The sequence below is a fragment of the Electrophorus electricus genome, chromosome 23, assembly GCF_041902795.1.
Source record: "Electrophorus electricus isolate QZ-2024a chromosome 23, ASM4190279v1, whole genome shotgun sequence".
Classification (NCBI taxonomy): Eukaryota; Metazoa; Chordata; class Actinopteri; order Gymnotiformes; family Gymnotidae; genus Electrophorus; species Electrophorus electricus.
In genome coordinates, this window is record NC_137519.1 from 12,879,945 (window position 1) to 12,884,449 (window position 4,505).

A 4,505-nucleotide genomic window follows, 5' to 3' on the forward strand; every position below is an offset into this window, starting at 1 on the left:
AGCTGCTGTTATTAGAATCCCCGAGTGCCCTTGACAGTCTGATCTGGTACCAGTTTTTCATGTTTTCTGAATAAAGTTAAAGGGAGTATTTAGTGGAGCTGCAGCTGATCTCTGGTCAGAACTCTGAGGGCTAGGTTCTACACAAGACAGATCTTCACAGATCTCCGCTTGTATCCTGACAGTGTAAATTAGTGTGACTTCCTATTAGGGGGATGGTAAGCGCAGTGACACACACACAAACACCTTATGAAATACAACTGGATGGTCTTTTTGTAGTGGTTTAAAATGTAATAATGTAGTACATTATTACACATATCTACAGGTCATATTTAACAATTAGCTGTTATTTTCAAAAATGAATCACTTGTACAATACTTTGCTCTCCTCTTCATTGTGTGTACACACAGCAGTACTACTTTAGGCTGTACTATCAGGTGAGTGTGTGAGTGTGTGTGTGTGTGTGTGTGTGTGTGTGTGTAAAGGTGATCCTTCTGTGGATGTTTCCAGTGTGTGAACGCACCCCTGCCTCCATTCCTCCTTCTCCCGGATCTTTCACATGACCTCTTAATGCCGCGATGTTGGACTGCCTACAAGGCAAACATCGTTAATGAAGGAGCAATCCTCACGCAGGCATCGTTTAACAAGCCTGGCCATTGTTGTTTTCTCCACACACTGCCTCTGCCTGGAAGCTGCCTTAATAAGCCTTGTGAAGTATAGCGCACTTTGCTCCACAAGAAAGGTGAAGGCTACAATCTCTCAGCACTACCAGAGAGAGAGAGAGAGAGAGAGAGAGAGAGAGAGAGAGAGAGAGAGAGAAACAAAGAGAGAGAGAAAGAGACACATTTCTTGGCCCATGGCTCTGAAAAAATGTCTCCCAAAAAAGTGTGAAAAGCTAGCTGCATGAATGTAAATGATCAGACAATTGTTACCTTGTAAACTTCCTGCGAGTCCAATTACCTAGAAATGCCAAAACACATGCACAATGGTAACTAAAAAATGTAATATGTAATATTCATATTTTATATAATGAAGTCTCTTTTTTGGCTTTATGCATTCTAAGCAGTGTACTTCGGTCTTTATATAAGTTTGCACTGTGCGGGGGACGCTAAGGTTCACCCAGATAAGACCCTGTGTACCTAAGGGGTCGTGTGTACCTGAACACTCTTATGTAGGTCATTGTCAAGCCTGCTGTGGTGAACCTGTTTTGGCCCCTCCTCTGCTCCTCTGTTCTCCCATAACTCCCTCTTCTTCAGGGCCACGCCATTCTTGATGCTCCACTTGTTACATAAGTAGATAAAGGTGCCATTCAGCACTAAAAGCAACCCTCGATTATTCTTTCACACTTTATGCTCCCTTTATATAACAGTAAGACTCCACAGCCCTGGTAGCCAAGGGTCAATAGTCCAAACATTAACTCCTCATAAGTGGCATTCACCAAAACAGACTTTAAACCGGGCGCTGCCTAGCGTACTCCTGTGGGCACATCACAGTGCAGTTCTTTTACTGTCGGGTTACTGATCAACTGTTTAAGATGCCAGTGACAGGACTCTGGTCTGCTGCTCACACACAGTTTAATACAGGCATGATAACTGCTTTAGCCATTTCTTTGTGACTTTGGGAGTTGAGATTCGGCTGAGGCCTAAGGCACTGATCCCACTGATCCCAACTGTGCAATTGCACTGATCCCAATTGTGAAATATCCTAAAAAAAATGTGAAAATAATCAGTTGCTTAAGACGTGGTCAAGCCTTGTACTTATTAACCACTCAGACACAATGACTTGGGTGCTGCTTATATAGACATTAATATGGATTGGACATTGTGACAGTGCTACGATTATGAACACATCTTTTGATAAATCACAGGAAGCTTCAGGACTCACAAGCAGATGGGGAGGACCATCTTTCCTGCACTCCACTGCAAGCATATCAGTGTCTTGACTGAAGTAGTCGAGCGTTCACCAAACAGACGGACCACAAATCTACGAGTTCTTCAGTATCATGTCTGCCCAGCACACCTAGCATTTGCTATCTCACTGTAAAAAAATACCCAGCATAGTTGTGCAAGTGAATTACAAGATATTTCTGAGTATATATTTTTCCAGCACAAATATAAAGGAAAAGAAAGCTCTCATTTTAGCCGGTGTTCTGATTCACAGTCAGAGGGACAAAGCAAAGAATGTTTTTTTCCCAGTCATGTCATCATTCACTTGTATATATTTGCACAGCCGTAGAGGCAGATTAATAAGTCATTTTGATAAAATACTACTTCAACTGCTTTTGGCTGAGAATGAGATGCTGGTATGGAAGTGGTAAACTGAAATTTCTGTGTGTGTGTGTGTGTGTGTGTCTGTGAGAGAGAGAGAAAGAGAGAGAGAGAGAGAGAGAGAGAGAGAGAGAGAGAGAGAGAGAGTTTGTGTGTGTGTGAGAGAGAGAGAGAGAGAGAGAGTGTGTGTGTGTGTGTGTGTATGTGTGTGTGTGTGTGTGTGTGTGTGTGATAGAGAGAGAGAGTGTGTGTGTGTGTGTGTGTGTCTGTGTGTATGTGCCAACCTGAGTGTGCAATCATTAACACAGAAAAAGACAGAATATGCTGCGCTTAAATATAACCCAGACATACCAATTCTACTGCTTTCCAACTTCCTGAACACACCAAAGGCTACTCAGCGTTAAACACGGAGCACTCCGTTCCTCCTTCACTGGGCAGAGAGTCAAACGTACGTTATGCTAGAGTGAAATATACTGAATATCAGAAAGAATGCACAACGTCCCTAAATACGAATTTCCCAGTATTCCTTCCGAACAAAACTCATTATTCATTGGAAACTCACATCTTTCATTTTAATAGAAACGCCTTGTACATCCACATTTAAATAACCTGTCTCTAGCTCAACAGCTTGTACTGACTCAAGAACCACTGCCATCTCACCAACAAGCTGGGGTTGATGCTGTGTTAAGAATGCCCCTGTGTTAATGCACTGTGTTAATGCCACCATGTTAATTCCCTGTGTTAATGCCTTGTGCCCCATATATCCTTTCATTGATGTAACTGTGAACATATATAAATACCGCCCCAAAATCCAGTCAGTTTCACAATGAGCACAAAGACTCCAAAGAACACAACACAACCATGTTTCCTACACAACCATGTTTCCTACACATCCATGTTTCCTACACAACCATATTTCCTACACATCCATATTTCCTACACTACCCATGTTTCAGGAGAAAACGCCACCAACCATGTGGTGGAAATCCAAGCTCTCACTGCAGAAGGAAAGCAACTCAGAATACTCCTATCATCAGAAACACATACCTACACGAATACATGCAAAGAGACATTTTGATGTTCTGCTTCATTGTCATCTTTTTATGTCATGTTTATGTTTTATGTTCATCTTTTTACAAAATCTAAATGTTTCAATTAGCTAGTAACAAAAACATAATTTGACCTACTCTAACTCCCCGTTTATTGAGGTCCGTATATTTAGATTCACATGTCAAATGCATTCCATGAATGTTCATATAATTAGCAATTTCTTGGTCACATGTAATACCACTGTGGTTTGGAGTCCAACAGTGTGCCTGTCCCATAGATGCTGATGTTTTCCACACAGGCGAGTTAAAAATTGGGACAGCGTGTCGATAGCTATGTTTTAGCATTTGAAGAAAGCTGGAAAGAAGACTATTTTGATACTTTGCCATTTTTATCAGCTGCCCTCAGAGGATACTGAGCCGTGCTTCACATCAGAATGAAACATGCTGAATAAGTGGCTGGAACACCAATGCTGAATGTCACTTTTGTAATTCTCCAGAACCCTGACTGGAGTGTGTGTGTGTGTGTGTGCGTGCGTGCGTGTGTGTGTGTGTGTGTGTGTGTGTGTGTGCGTGCGTTTGTGTGTGCATGTGTGTGTGTGTTTGTGTGTGTGTGTGTGCGTGCGTGCATGCATGCATGTGTGCGTGTGCGTGCGTGCGTATGTGTGTGTGTGTGTGTGTGCGTTTGTGTATGCGTGTCTGTGTGTGTGTGTGTGTGTCTCTGTGTGTGTGTGTGTGTGTGTGTGTGTGTGTGTGTGCGTGCGTGCATGCATGCGTGTGTGCGTGTGCGTACGTGCGTATGTGTGTGTGTGTGTGTGTGTGCGTTTGTGTATGCGTGTCTGTGTGTGTGTGTGTGTGTGTGTGTGTGTGTGTGTGTGTGTGTGTGTGTGTGTGCATTTGTGTATGCGTGTCTGTGTGTGTGTGTGTGTCTCTGTGTGTGTGTGTGTGTGTGTGTGTGTGTGGATATCTGGTTGGGCTGGTTTAGTTTCTGAGGAGTTAGCCATTATGAAGGAATAAAGCTCCTATTTCAGTCAAAGGTGTTTTTGCTGAATGAATCTCTCTTTTGCTCTTTTTCTTAGTTTTACCATTCCTGCACAAACTCTTGTTACTTGCTCTATCTTGATTTTTATATATGCAACGTATATCCTACATCTATTATCTGGGATTAGAGTGTAATTACATTCTGTATAACTGT

General features: G+C 42.4%; 1 long non-coding RNA gene across 1 annotated transcript; it reads right to left on the minus strand.

Moving 5' to 3' along the window:
* Positions 1-351: 351 nt before the first annotated feature.
* On the minus strand, positions 352-1,279 carry LOC145653169 (uncharacterized). Its single transcript, XR_014119497.1, has 3 exons — positions 1,155-1,279; positions 930-957; positions 352-587 (listed from the first exon to the last, which is right to left on the minus strand). It is a non-coding gene; the product is annotated as an uncharacterized LOC145653169 (long non-coding RNA).
* Positions 1,280-4,505: the final 3,226 nt, after the last annotated feature.